A 15,880-nucleotide genomic window follows, 5' to 3' on the forward strand; every position below is an offset into this window, starting at 1 on the left:
GGAGACTCTGGTCTAATGAGGTCAGATTCTTTTTTGGGACTAGAAATCCAAGAATAGAAAGGTTGAGAACACAAGAATTGCTGCCTTGATACAAGGCTTGAGATGTTTGAGTTCAATCTGGTAAACCCTTGTCCATTCTCAAGGGAGCATGCAGGCATTATTTTAACATGACTATGGCAGCACCACACCAGTAAGAAATTTGGAATACAGTTTTTGTTTTTTTAAAGACTTTTAAGTAATCTCTACACCCAATGTGGGGCCCAAATTTACAACCCCAAAATCAAGTCACAGGCTCCACCGACTGAGCCAGCCAGGTGCCACAGAAATAGAGTTTTAAATAACTAAAAGACAAAGGAAAACCATTTCAATGGTTGCCAGGGGAGAATCCATCAATAACAAATTCCTTCAGAGAATTTTGGCTATTGCCACTCACACAGATTAGTCTTATGGATATTTTTTATTGATTCTTAAGTCTTACAACTTGGAGAAAGTATTATAATTTGTTATGTCAGAAATGTGAGGGAAGCATCCTTCCCAGGCAATTAGTAAATTTCTTCTGTGTTTGGGAGTTCTTGGGAATACTGTTTAGCTAGTTCACATTCCTATAATTACAAAATATTAGTACTGGAAAGCACAGAAAACTTAGAAAGTATAGTCCATTTCCCTTATTTGAGAGATGACCTTGACCCAGAAAGGTCATGTATTTCTCCAAGATCACACAGCTAATTAGTAGCCATTAAGTTTTATTCCCTGGGGCCAGGGTAACAATTGCTTCATGTTCTTCTATAAACTGAGGTCAGTTTAGTAAAGAACATTTACCCTTAAACACATATAGAAGCCACTACACAGTAATTCTGTTGTCAGAGACTTTCTTCCTCCCCTTAAGTTTGATCTCCGTTTTCTCTTTTTATTTAATGGTTGAGGATTACATCTTACTTATTTCTGTGCACTTGGCACTTAGCATCATGGCTGGCACGTTAACAGGCACTCAGTATGTTTTTGTTGAGATGAGCCAAATTTAAATCACTGATTTTCATTCCCTTTCTTTTGGAGACTTTTGTGACATATTTTGTTTTTTAAGATAAAAGAATCATCAGATAATCAAACTGGAAGCAACCAGAGAGATTGATCGTTGTTCTACAAGTAAAGACACTAAAGACCATAAAAGGTAAATGATGAATCCCAAAGATAGCCCTCAAGGTGGGTCCCAAACCTATTTCTCCAGATTACATAATTTGCTCTTGGGTGAAAAATATTATAGTTCCTAATATTTCTTTATGAGACAGATTCCAGATTATCAACTCTTAAAGTAGGACAAAAGTATTCACAGTACTTTTGTGCTTCCACACAAAACTCAGGGCTAGCAGGCAGGATGATAAAAGCCTTTGATGGTGAAATGATTAAGTGACAATTTCTGGGAAGAATTTCCCACTGAGCATGAACTTGGGCTCATTTTGGAAAAATTTCACTAACAGGAAACACTGACCCTGAGAGAGGCAATAGAATCAAAGTTGGAAAAAAGGCAAAACAATTGGGCCACAGGCTTAGATACTTATACAAATCAACTGTTCTACTCTTTGCTTCAGCCAACAGAAACACTCTTACCCCTAACCTCCTGCCCATGCCTTACTAACTCACAACCTAGAAGAACCAAACATGAGCATGGGACTGCCTTAGTCTAACCTGTCACTGGGACTGGGAAACAGCACTCCCTCATGTCAGGCTGAGTGTGGTTGGAGCATCCTCTCCTAACACAAAGGGCTGGCTGTTAATCCTTCATGAGTGGGAGGTCAAACAGGGGCCGCCCCCGCAAGGCTCTGCTGCTTTCATTCAAGTTCTTGATGGCTATGGTCCTTAAACTCTCTTCACATTGACAATGTCTATTGGAGGAGCCACGAGCTCAGGTAGTCCTAGAAGCCAACTGATCAATGATAGAGCACTCACAGAAAGTTTGGCTCTTCATCCTTAAATGGGAGAGTATATTAGTTTACTCAGCTGCCATAACAAGATATTACAGACTGGGAGGCGTAAGCAACATAAATTAATTTCTGTACAGTTCTTGAGGCTAGAAATAAAAGACCAAGGGGTCAACAGGCTTGCTTTCTCCTGAGTCCTCTCTCCTTAGTTTGCAGATGGTTGCCTTCCTTTTGTGTCCCTGAATAGCCTTTTCTGTGTGTGTGAACCCCTGGTATTTCTTCATCTTCTTATAGGACACCAGTCCTATTACATTAGGGCCCTACCTTGCTGACCTAATTAATCTTAATTACCTCTTTAGAAGTCCTATTTCCAATATCATCACATTGGGGGTGAGCTTCAACATATGAATTTGAAGGCACATGATCTACTCCATGACAGAGGAAAACCAGCCTCTCTTCTTGCCAGCCATCACTGCACCTCCTCTGAATACTACTTACTCTTGGTGTCTTCTCAAAAAGACATTGGTGATTGATATAGAAACCAATGAGGAAAATCACCTGCTAATTGAGACATTAAGAAAAGTTCTGAAATTTGTGATTAAAAGGGGAGAAAATGCAAAGAAAATCACATTGCCAACAGGAGTGAAAGAGTATTTGTGCAACACTCTGCAAGGCAGGAGGTAAAAAACAAAAACAAACACACTAAGGAGAAGCAGCAAGGCTCAGCTCTCTCAACAGAAGAGAGCAACTTCGCTGGCAGGCTGTTGAGAGCGCGCCTTGTCTATCTGATTTACACAGGTAGAAAGAGAATGGTTTGGAGGCTGTAGGCCTGCTCAGCCAAACGCCCATGTGTGCATGAAATTAGAATGTCAACATTTGATTCATGCTGCCACGCTGTGACTGTGAAACAAATTATGTCAGTGGGTGGCAACTGCAATATTAGTCTAAGCAGATAACATTTAACTATAAAGAGGGGCCCCGTCTTAAAGAGGGGCCCCGTCTTCCAGCTTTCTCTCTATTATTATTTTAATATCAACATTGTCAGACCTAAATTTTTGAGGAAAAGGAGGATATTTTATGTGGAGGCATGGGTCCTTTAGGAAGAGACTCAACCATTCAAGTGAGGTTTGCTCCTAACTCTAAATTTTGAAATTTAGGCGTCAGGTGCCCAATGATGAATTTTACAAACCACCACCACCCACTCAACTGAGTTCAAAGTGCTGTGCCATTTGTAGGGTAATCTAAACCACAATTAAATAATCTCTTATAAAGGAAGCCTTTGATTCCTGGGCAGAAACACAGAACTTTATCCTTAAATGCATTTCAATGTAAAGGAAGCAGCAAGTACCTTGAAGAAGATGGAGAGCAAATTCTTCCAACATACTTCCTAGGTTCCATACGGAGTGATTCTGCTAAGGTGAGGTCTACGGGGATGGTGGAGTTAAAACCTGTCCCTTTCTATTCAATTGATTTACGCTTTGTGCATATTTAAAATCAATTTTAAATGAAACGTGATTAGAAATTTACTGAGGAATCTCACATAAAAAGTAGGGGTCTTGTTGGTGTACTTTTTCTTTAAGACTTTGTCAGTGAAGCTACAGCCATCTACATCTTAAACTTGGCCCATGAGATAACAATTTTCCCATGAAATGAGGCGCACATCTATCTCCATTTGAGGCCCACTTCTTTAACTACCAATATGGCAAAACATCAATTTGAAGTTTTATTCCATTACAAACACCCATGTAGTTAAAGTTAATGCTGTGAAAAATCCAACTTGTAGCAGTGAAATGTTTATAGAAGCAGCATTCACTTAGCAGTTGAACCAGGCCAAGATGGCTAGCCACAAGATTAACACGCGGAGAATACTGAAAGACTTTGCGGGAAAGGGGTACAGGAGAATATGAGTGTCACTTAGAAACTTATACATTAGTTTAAAATATTTTTTACTTCTAATCATGAGAATATCCTTGCATCTCCTCACAGTTAAACATGCATACCTGTGAGAGTCTCCATATTTTCCTGCTAGAGTTCTCATCTCCCGCTCATGTATATCTATGTCCCAAACTATAGGTTTGCATTTTCCTTTCTACCAAGGTATAAAGGCCTGAGGTCTTTATCAAAAGGGAAACATTAATAGAATTGATTCTTTAAGTAGATAGAGTTCCTATCTGATGAAGAGGGCTGTGGAGAATAAACTTTAAAATTTATCAAAGAACTTTTTTGGCACTATCATTTACATTACAGCTCTTTTACACACCAGACTGAAAGTAACACTAAGGCAATGTGGTTAGTAGGTTGACTTTGAAATTGCTTTGCTGTCCTGGCATATTTCTCATAGCATACTGATTGAACGGTCTCTTATTCTAGCTGGATATGGTACAAATATAAACTCACAAAGGAGCAAAACAGATTTCTTAAAACTAGAAGTTGTAGACCAGGTAACCACAAAATTTCTATTTTGTCTCTATCACATGGTTTGGTGGAAGGGAGTACTAAGCCCACCAATCTGGTCTTTGCCTACATGTAAAATTCCTCGCTGAAATGCTCTCATTGTCTGAGACATTTGTGAAAAGGCTGCCTGAGTGGAAGGTCTCTGAAACTGATCATTGTAAGAGGGAGAGGTCTGAGGTAAAATGCCTGTTTGACCCACCAGCCCGTTCTATTGCTTCAGCCATGGCTATTGACACAGAAATGTGTTCTACCCTTGCATCTCAAGGAAGAATTTCCACTTTGAAATTTCATTCATTCTGAAAACACCCATTGGGTAGGCCATATTTCCTCTTCATTCAGGTGATGTCAGAGCCCGCTATCCATTTGAAAGCCTTAACATCTTCAACAGCCATATATCATATCCTGCAGTTTATTTCAAAACCATTCACAGACCAAAGGGAATATTTTCTCTTCATGGAGGCAACTGCAGGCTTGTAACTTCTTCATCCTCTGAAAACCACAGAATAAAGTTGGCATTATCGTCTGCAGTTAGCTGTCAAATTCATCTAATGCTTTATCAGGAGAATTAGGGACAAAATTACTCTCAACACTCCATGTCAGGAAAGTAGATTTGGGTTCTCCACCATGTAAGGCATTAAAAGTAGTCCTTCTGTCAGAAATGTAAAAATCAGGAGACCAAAGAATGGAATAAACAATATTTTGACGTAAACAGATTACCAAAATGAGTGGAATGACCGTCTGGTCACCCAGGGGAGGGGGGTGGTTTATTCGGTTAACACTTCCACCCCTTAAAGACAATGGTGTGCAATCAATGCATATAGGGCCTTTCAGGCGCGTTGCTAGGTGACACGTACTATCAACAGAAAAATGCCGGATGTACAGAGGACAGCTCCAGGCCCAAGAAGGATCAACACCCTCTGATGATATTTTAAACTTAATTCAGTGCCCGATGAAGATTGTGACAGGTTCTGTGGCCAGAGCAGAAAAGATGTTTGCATTTCAAAATCCGACTTCGTAAAGTTGCTCTGCTGTGTGCAAAGAGTGTTTAATTTGGTAACAAGTGAATCATGGCCCAAAGAGTAGTTGGTTCAAATAGGAAAAGGCACCCAGCAGGGGCATCCTGAATATTCATTTCTTGCGAGGCACAGCAGTCATTTTACAATCTCCACATCAGTATCAGAGCTGATCATTTGTCTCAGATTGTCTATGCATTCTCTCATTTTTTCATCTCTAAAATCTATTTTAGGAACAGCCCTCGAAGCCATTTGCAACAGCTTCTTCAGAAATTCTAAAGAAAGGAAAGAAACTTGAATAGGATCACATCACCCCATACAACCATGAAAACCTATTTTGCGGGGCATTCTTGAAACCAGCCCAGAAGCTCTTAAGAGTTTTTGTATTTATTTACCCATTTCTTTCTCTCCCTTCTCCCTCCCCTTAATGGATTTTTATATTCAAATGCAAAAGATTTCCATGTGCACTAAAGATCCATTTATGTATTGGTTTAGAAGATCATGCCATGATGCTGAGAAATGCAACTTTTTCATAAACAGATGTTTACAAATTCAGTCTTTATACCAGGAAAAACACACTCATCACAAAGGGCCTATTTTCCATATTTGGAGGCAAAACCCTTTTGAAAAAACCTCATGTCTCGAAAGTCTAGGAAGTCAGATAAGATATATCAGTCCTCAAAGCCACCAAACCTGTAAAATGTTTTCCTAACTAGACGCTGGTGGATCCTGCATGCATGCCCTGGGTTGCTGCTGACAACAAACCCTTGCTTGCACAGGCCCTGAAAGTTGTGTAGATGAGAGAGTGGTGAGGGACACAATCAATGTATTCAGTTCAGGACTCTTTATTCACCTAGTGGAACACAAGCTTTTTAAGAGCCCGAGTCACATAATTTTCAGTGGGCAGGTTTGTCCTCTTTTGTCCTCAAGAGTTTGGTCTGTTTATTAAACCAATAAGAGCCCCAGAGCATTTTGTCTAGTGGGCTAAAAACTCCAAAGCAGAGTATATTAACACAGATTGAGAAGAGGATGGGGGAGGGGCTGGGGTCTTGACATTCTTTTTCCTGTCTCATCCACAAAGCTAATTTTATAGGGTTGTTCCTGTCATGTTTAAGCTACAGGTAGTAAGGGGGAGATGGAAGGCAGATAAAACCACACAATAGCATTCCCAGGCCTTGTTTCCTCGCCTCACTGAGGGTGGTTCTCTCTCACAGAGGCATAAAAGCATTGTGAAGTAATGAAGAAAGAGCATAGAAAAAAACCTAACAAGTTCCGACAATAATTACATTGAGACCACTTGGCCACCATCCTCCCACTATAGGTGACTCCTGATGCCGGGATTCTGCAATGAAATCCTGGCAGAATTTTCAGTAGTTTTAAAAGATGGAAAGATAGTCTTTTGAGCCCTGGGTTAGTAATGTGAAGGGACATCTTATGAGAGGGTTATATACAGGCCACAGATATTTTTGGATTAATGATCAGGCTAAACTCATGATTGAGTCTCTTTCTCATCATTGGAGCAAGAACAAGTGAATGCTAAGTGCTAGGCAAAAGGAACTGCATTCATCAGAATTAGCTGTGGGGCCACAAATACTTATTGAAAGGCATGACATGTTTAGGTATTAACTGAAATTGTTAACAAAAGAGTATCACAATTTCTCTACAAATATGAAAAAGTATAAAATGGAAAGGCATAAAATGTTCCTTAAACTCCTAAGAAAATTAGTTAGGGCCTCACTCTTTAAATTTATTCCAATAAGCAAATTGCTTTTCAGACTCTTCTGAACTTATCCAAACCATCACACACAAATCAATGACAATGCTTCAATTGTGTCTGGTCCCAGTACAACCACTGAGCACTGTACACTATTTGAGCAGGAATCTTAGTTTGGAGAATGCTCTAACTTGGGGACATATCCCAGACTCCCACATTTCTTTGTAGGTTAAAATATTTTCTTTACCATCTTTTATAAATGATCACAAAAATCCTAGTTACTGTAGTTTGTTTACCCTATATAACCACGCTGCTCCTCTCCCACCTCAGAAGGAAAAAGTGTTTTCTACTCCCCACCCTGGGGTGGGGAAGTGTTTGTATTAAGCCATTCCGTTTTTCTCCTTGTCCCTCTTGTGGCCAATAGGCACACTGATAAACAGTCTGGGAAAGCAAAGAAGTCCATAGCTACAGGGACAGAACAAATGTAACTAGGCCACACTGACAGGAGTCTAGGAGTTCAAAAGCTTTGCTGGCATGGGTGTTGCCTGGCAGAAACATTTGCTTAAATCCAGCAATTTCAGCAGGTAAAACACTAGAGCATGCCATGAAACAACATAGCCCAAAAGAAAACTGCCATGAAACAAGCCAAAAAAGGACTATTCAAGGTTTTCTATATAAATGTAAAGCCATGAGGACATATTAACTTTTTAAACTGAAACTAAGCTAGATTATCTATTTCCAAAATTTCCCACTAGTATACTTAACATATATATTTTACTTTTATTTACATTTATTTTATACAGAATTTACCTTCAGGCCTAAGATTTGTTTCTTCAGTTTCTTCTGGGATATCTATCTTTTTCTTCTATGCGATCTCTTCTAGTTTAGGGACAATCTTCTCTTTACAGTAAGGATCATCTCAGATGTCTAGGCCCCACCCCCAGAATTTGTTTTAATTGGTTAGGGGAAGAGCTCAGGTCATGATAGTGTTGATGTTCCCCAGGTAAGTCCAGAGGTTAACATTCCCCTGGTGAGCTAGGGTTGAGGGATATATAGTCACAGATAATTGAAGATAGATGCAGATGGAATAAGCAGAGGTTATAGGAGGAAAACCTAAAATTAAGGACAACCATCCATTAATTTTTCTTTTTTTCTCTAAAGCAGCAAGTTATTATAAAGGTTTGAATAGTGAGTGGTCTTGCCTAAGAAATCCAGACAAAGAACATCTAGCAAGTATTTTAAGAATTCCCCAGAGAATGGGTATGGTATAAGACAGTAGAAATCAAGTTTTTCTTCTTTTCACTAAAACCAGTTAATTGAATAGATACTTACTGAACACAAACCATGCATAGAGTTTCTAAGTAAGAAGAGAACATCACTACAGATGTTACCAAAACAAAAGGCAAAATGAGAAGTATCACAGGGAAAGTCAACAAAATGCTGTGCCCATTTGGAGGAAGAGGAGAGGGAAACAGGGATCCTATATGGCTTCCTGGAGGAGGTGGTGCTTATTATAGGGCCCTGAACCTGAAGGATGTCAACAGAAGTTCTGGGAGGAATAAAGGGCAGTGAATTCTGTTGAGAGGAGAGATCTGAAATTGCTCCTGGTTGCAAGTCTTAAAGTAGAGGGCCCTCAGGCTGCATGCGAAGCCCAAGAAGAACAAAGGAAATGTTTGCTGTCAACTTCCAAACTTGCACAGGCGGCAGAGTCGGGGGCAGGGAAGCTCTAAGGTCGTTCATACAAAGTAGCCAATTTACAGTTATGGTTACACTGGAGTCAATTAAAGTGTTTTATTAGCAGGAATTTGAATCTCTTACCTTCATTAACATTTAACAGTAAATGGGAGAAAAAAGGTAAATAAAATATTATCTGGCTTTTTAAAGGTCATTTCAGACTGAGCATTATAAAATGTGAGCTGGGGAAGGGTGGGGATGGCCCTTTGTGTGGATTTAGTACATGGGGCCCGCTATACCTATAGATCTCTGGAGATATCTCATAGCATCAGCAGCAGGAGGACACCACTTGGCAGGTGAGGTGCTTAAAGGTACATTCATTATAGGTAGCACATTTGGGGCAGGAGGAGGGAAGAAGGAGACCTGACACGTGCTTCAGACTCAGATTATAAATGATTTGGGGTATGCAGCTCTTAATTATTACTCCCATGATCAACATCTGCTTTTTAACAACCTTAGGCTAGCAACCCAAATTGATTAAATGACATACCTAATCATTCCCCCAAAGGAAAGAAGTGCAAAGGAAGCCCTGTACCAAGGTCTTCAAGAGTCCACAAGAGGACCTTGGGGAAGCCCCCATCACAGGAGGCATGCCCCAGGTACTCTGTGGACCTTTTATAGTAAGGCCTACTCTTATTGGAAGCCAGAAGCAGCAATATACTTTGGCAAGAACACAAATGTTCAACCTGAAAAGAAACTCCTTTTATATTTTAATTTTCCAAAATACAAAGCCATGAGCAATTAGAAAGCAATCCAAAAGCTGTCCAGTGAATATTCTAACCCAACTTAGCATCCTTGGAGCTGGTAAGACCCATGTGTCTTATCATCAAGCATCAGTTGACCCTGGGAAGGTCCCAGGGAGCCAAGATGTTCCCACTGTTGGAAAAGAACTTCTTAAAAATCCTTTATCAGAATGGGTGGACTAAAAGAAGACCCACTCCTTCCACAATGGGGTTTCTGAAGATTTCAAGGTTTTAGTGATGGCTGTCCTTCTTAACCTAGGTGAAGGAATGGGTGGGGAGAAATACAAACCCTTACAGGTGAGACATTTCCCTTTTGAGGCAGTAACAGAAAGTATGGTCTTACTCAAATGAGTCAGCTACTGGGTTAAATCTCCTTTCGCTGCCTTCATCATTAGGGCATTTGACTTTACTGCATCTGAAAATAGGGGAGAAATGAAATCACAGCAAAATAAATATTTCCTAATTTTAAATAAATATTGCTAATCATAGTGATTGTGTTCAGAGCACAATGCAAATATATAAATACAAAGAATAAAATTGGAAGGAAAAAGGATATTTACATACATAAATACAAATCAAAAATCTGATTTTAATGTGCTAAAAGCATCTGGTCTAGTTCTCTAAATGTCAAAGGCTACTGCTTGCTGTTCCTCCAGCACTACTCCAATTAACAGCTGAGGAGATGGCCTTTCATTTCTCCAAATCTGAAGGTAAATATCATGGACTTCAGTGCAAAAATGATGAGGACCTTTTCCTGTTCCATTTAACAACTTTATTTTGCATTTGATCTAGCAAAGCTATATAAAAAGGCTTCTGGAAGGAAGTGGCAAATCAGAGCTCTAAGTAGCCTCCCCTGTAGACTCTCCCCACTTCATTCCATTTCCTTTTCTGTTGTACAGGATACATAAGCAACTTCTCATCCATCCTAAGAAGTCTGGGGAGGTCATTAAGCCTGAAAGATCTTCAGCACCGAGGTGTACAAGGCCACAGTAAGAGGCAAGGCGGAGGCTGGGACCATTTTCTAGGTCATGAAGAGAAGCCAACATTCTTTATGACACATGTAGATATAGGCACTATTATTCAAAAAAGCTGTCATATTGGGCTTCTAAGAACCACTAAAACAATCTCCTTTTAAAAAAAATTATATTGAGGGGCACCTGGGTGGCTGAGTGGTTGAGCATCTGCCTTTGGCTAATGTCATGATCCCAGGGTCCTGGGATCAAGTCTCACATCAGGCTCTCATAGGGAGCCTACTTCTCCCTCTGCCTATGTCTCTGCTTCTCTATGTCTCTCATGAGTAAATAAATAAAATCTTTAAAAAAAATTAATTGAAAACACAGAAGTTAGGCACAATGTTTGTGCCTTAGTGAATGCCATCCCATGTCAGTCCTACAGGAATGGTGTGTGGCAAGTGGTTTTCTCTCAAATGCAGAAGATGAAGTTGGGCTCAGAGACAGAATGCAGTCTGCTCCGATCACCGTTATACCAGCCTACAGCTTCTTCCACTCAATCTGTTCATTCATGAAGGTAATTTAGAACTAAGTAAGTGAAATGACCGTTCCTACCAATACTACAATGCTTTGTTACCCACTCTGGGTAAGTAACATGGACTCCCTGAAAGCCAGCTCCAGAAGGGACCCTGGAGATGTGGCAACTTCCCTCAAGGAGCATGTTGAACAGTGAAAGAGGCTGGGGTAACAATGGCCCTGGGTACTGTTGTTCTGCAGTCCTGGGTCTGTCGCATGCAGTGAAGAATTGCATTGCCCCACTGAGAAATGCTGACCCTTCCACTTTCTGACTGGTAAAGAAACGAAGGCTCATAGCTGAATCTTAGGAATCAAGCTTTCAACTCCCATTTCAGAGACAGCCACTGTGTTCACAGTTGAGAAATAGAGAAGCAATATATTAAAAGGATATAGGTATCTTAATGTTGTTTCTGCCTTCCTGCACAACTCTTCTTTGTTAAGTAACTCTGCAAAGGCCAATGGCTATTCCCTGCACTTATGCCTTCATTTTTAGGCAAATATAATGAGCCCCTTGCAGCAATTCAAACATTTCTTTTCCTGTCATCTCAGGTAAGGGCTTCTTCCCTACTATCCAAATTCGGCATGAAACTTCAAATTATCCATAAGAGATCTTTTGATCCAACCAACACCCTCTGGATGCTTCGTATATACCAGGCATTGAGTTTGGTGCTTGTCAATATATTATTTCATTTAACTGTAACTCAACACTATAACACAGATACTAAATCCATTTTCCAGATTAGAAAACTGAGGCTTTGGTGGTTTATGTAAATTTCTCAAGGGTTCATGCCTAGTGGCTAACCTAATGTCAGACCTAGGTATCTCACCTACCACCTGTCTGCCAGTATTTGGTTCCCTCTACCTCTCAGTTCCATCACATCTTGGCATCAATCCCCTCCTCCTCAAAGATGAGATAATCATCTCATTGTACTTGTACTCAAAAGTACAAGAAGTACTTTTCAAAGGTTAAGATTCTATCAGGTAGGTGACTTCTCAAGAGATGTGAGTAAAAGAAAGACTCATTGCAACAGAATTTATAAGAACTCTGGCTACGTTTCTAAGTGAAAATGGTAGATTTATGTGTATACACGTTATTCACTTGCCAAAAAAACAGAAACACATCCATGGTGACCTGAAAGCTCCCAAGATAGTTGGGTACAGAGGGGAAAAAAAAATCAGTGATGAAAGCTCATAGCCATTTACAAAAACACAATCTCATACACACATGCGTACACATGGTATAGACACATTGAAATGGTTAACATTGAAAGCATGCTAGGGAATCAGAATGGGGAATAAAAGAATAAATATAATAAGGGAACTATGATTAACTTAATGATCTACCCTTAAGGTTAATATCTTTTTAAGTCCATGGCAGTTTAAAAATAGTCTACAAAACAGATTGCCAATAAACATAATAAAATTCCCAACCCCACTGGGATGTGATTGTAGGTATGAAATTGGCAAGAAGAGGGAGAGAAGATGAACTTGCTAAAAGGGGGATCCTCCTTAGGAATTTTATAATTATTGGCTCTTACTATTTAGTAATTGTAAGGAAACCAGCCTGGCTCTAGTCCCCTTGCCTGCTGGGAGGACAAAATTATGGACTCACATGAAAGATGGACACTGGTGGATGGCACCCATCAGAGTACATGATAATAGGCCATCCAGGTCAGAGCCCCAATTTAGGCTGCATGTAATTAAGAGGTGTGTATGGAGTAGAAACTGACCCTCATCATCTTGAGCCTGTCACTGGCTGCTTATTCAAAGCAAAATTCTTAACTGTTTTTCCTTTGTTCTTTTGGTTTTAAAAAAATATATAGAAATCATGTAACATGGCAAAATAAAAAATAAATATCCTATCATCTGGCCAATGTTTAAAGTGCAAAGGTTTCAGTGACTGTGAGTGAGAGCACATACAGGGCAGAACAAATACTCTGACGAATTAAAATATGAATTTGAGGGCAAATGAGGCATGAAACATACTGCCCAATAAACAACACAGAAGATGGTCATATTACATTCTTAAAAAATCTAACCAGACTGGGAAGCATTTGAGTCAGAATACCCACCAAGACAATACTTTCAAGGAAGTTGCGTTTTCTAACAAGTACAGAGGATTGGTATTCTTTTATTTGTTGTAACTCAGACATAAAGAAGCCTAGGATCTTACTGGACTGTGATTTTGAAGGTGAGACTGTGAAGGTTTCACATATCTAAAAACATATCAGTGACCTATCATGAAAATATAAAATATGCCAAAAAAATTTCTGTACTCACAGCTCTATTTTGAAAATGCCTCATCCAGGTGGCCCTTATGGTCATAAGGTCGTTTTTAGTCCACAAAGCTCCTTCAAAACCATTTTTGCAAAGTGGAAAATATAGGTATTATTTGCTGGATGAGGAAATCAGTACAGAAAGCTCAGGTGATTTCCTCAAGCTCTCATGGTCAGGGATAGTATAGTACAAATAGGATCTGACATGTTGGACTCCTAACATAGTACAGCCCTGCCAATCTGCTAGTCCTGAGGTTTCAAACAGCTACTGTGAAATGTGCACTGTGAAATGTGCACATTCCTGCTGCTCGTTTATGCAAAGCTGATTTCAGGAGGCTGCTTTGTATCAACACAACCCATATTAACCATCCTTTTCTCAAAAGAGGCAGGATGGTGTGGTGGCTAAGAGCTAGACAGGCCTGGGTGCAAATCCTAACTCTATGAGATATCTGCTATGGGGCTTTAGAATGTTGCTGGCCTCTATAAAACTGAGTTTTCTCTTCATTAGTGATGATAATTACTGTCTTCCAAAGCCCTGAGCATAAAAAAGGCCTTGGCCCACAGTAAGCATTATTACAATTTCTCCTCTACAGTATGCAAAGGTAAAGAAGGAGAAACATAAACTTTCAGGGCATGATCAAAAGAGGTCATGCACAGGGCAGCCTGGGGCTTCCTAGTCAGGTCTCAAATAGAACCTCAAACAGAAGGACCTAGGAATGCAGACTTTTCTGTGCATGGGATTTATCACAACCAAAAGAACAATGAGAATAAATGTCTTAGAGAATCTTTCACCCCACCCCCCCAACCCACTACATGCACACCCAGAAGCACTGTGGGTCAGAAGAAAATGGATTCTTTCAAGATTCCCAGACCAGTCTGTGCAAAGTGAAAAGGTTTCCAGCCCCTGTCGGTTCTGAGAAATACCGGAGCCTTGCAAGGCTGAGGTCACCTGAAACTCCTCGGGGGGCTCTCTGTCTGCACTAATTAGAGAAAGCAATATTGTTTGAAAGTATTCCCTTCATCTGTCTTCCAACCTCTCTTTGCTCCAGGATTTGGGTGTTCGCAGGCCCAGGCCACACAGCCTGCCAGCCCTTCAAAGGCAGGGAATAAACACAAGCTCACCAAACAGGTGGTGATGAGAGACGTGCCCAGACTGCCTTGGCCGTTCCGCTCTGCACCTTCACTTTCATTATCTTCATCATTTGTCAAGCAGAGGCAGGCTGGTGAGCCAGAGCTTCCATGCCTTCAAAAGGAAATATTGACGAAATGACCATGCTGCTGCTTCCATGACCTCCTCTTTACCTGCTAGATACCCACAGGGACTCACATTCTCAAAAGACGAGTCATTGTTAGACTTTTCTCACTGACATCCAGAGGCCCAAAGGAGAGCAAGAAAAATGAAGGGCCAGTCTTAGGAGGAGTTTTGAACGGCACCAAGAAACTAGAAAATGCAAAATTAACTTTCAAGAGTAAGAACATACAGATAGGACCAATTCACTCAGAACCTGAGAGAAACATACTCTTTATGTTAATGAAGAAGCCCCAAATTCCCCAAGAACTTGGCCACTGAGCCTATTAGTTCATAACTTCACTTCTTTGGAGAGCTCAGGTTTTCCCTATGTACCCACAAAACTACCCTCCTTAGAATTTTAGGAAAAGAGTCCCTAAGCTGAGAGAGGACCAAAATGAAGTTTTTACAGTGTTGGTTCAGCTAATGGGCTTAGTGAAGTAGAAAATAGTTTTTGAGTGGAGCAAAGAGGAAAAAAAAAGGGAGAAAAGAAGTTGGGGTGGGGAGGGAAGGCGATGTTTTGTTTTTCTCCTTCTGTGGTAGGAGAGGGCTGACAAGAAGTTGAAAGGTACATGTTCTGGTGCCATGGAAAATAAATTTTGCAGCCCTGGGTGTTCCCATAAAGTGCCCATAAACCTGAGCTCACATCTTAAGGTGGATCACAAACCAGAAGACTAAGACCTGAGCAGAGCTTAGGCCTCAAATCCCTGTCTGCTTTTCTTCCCAGTGTTCTCTAACCCTCTTCCAGAAGTTTCTTGGAGAAGCTCTCCCAGCCACTCTCTTAACCACACCACTCCCATCCCCAAGTCACCGCAACAATTGCCCCTTCTTGAGGGTCAGAACTATAACTGGCTCCAAAACTGTTTCTGTCCCCAGATAAGATATGACTGGAGGCAGAATATGAGCTTTTCCTACATGTAGTGATATTGCAGCACAGTGATTGTATTTAAGGCTTTTTTTCCGCTAACAGTAAAAGTTTCATTTATCTTTAAAGGTAACCTTGATAGGTCTGCTCAAATAAATGAGTATTTCCCTCTTGACAAATGCATTTCCCCATAATGCATCTGCATGGCCATCTCATCTGAAAAATGCAGAGGCTAACATGATTTTGATGCTAACCATCACAGAGAAACTTTCAAGGCTTTTTTTTTAGGGGTGTGGATAGGCATTTTCTAGTTCCTCACAAACTGGTCTTTAGCCTGAATGAGAAATACAG

At 40.3% G+C, this 15,880-nt stretch overlaps 1 long non-coding RNA gene across 18 annotated transcripts in view; it reads right to left on the bottom strand.

The window, feature by feature from the left end:
- LOC140623015 (uncharacterized) overlaps positions 1-15,880 on the bottom strand; it is a 402,108-nt gene that overhangs the window by 245,297 nt on the left and 140,931 nt on the right. For 5 of the 18 annotated variants that reach the window (XR_012022702.1, XR_012022703.1, XR_012022699.1 and 2 more), the window contains 3 exons: positions 14,499-14,619; positions 9,918-9,989; positions 4,766-4,859 (listed from right to left, as the gene is read on the bottom strand). The exons of 3 other annotated variants lie outside the window; for them this stretch is intronic. This is a non-coding gene — a long non-coding RNA (uncharacterized lncRNA). Of the gene's footprint in view, positions 1-4,765; positions 5,659-9,521; positions 9,990-14,498; positions 14,620-15,880 lie in introns of those variants that run through there. 10 more of the 18 variants (XR_012022700.1, XR_012022684.1, XR_012022701.1 and 7 more) reach the window with 8 other exon arrangements.

Source organism: Canis lupus, chromosome 32 (genome assembly GCF_048164855.1).
Source record: "Canis lupus baileyi chromosome 32, mCanLup2.hap1, whole genome shotgun sequence".
Lineage (NCBI taxonomy): Eukaryota > Metazoa > Chordata > Mammalia > Carnivora > Canidae > Canis > Canis lupus.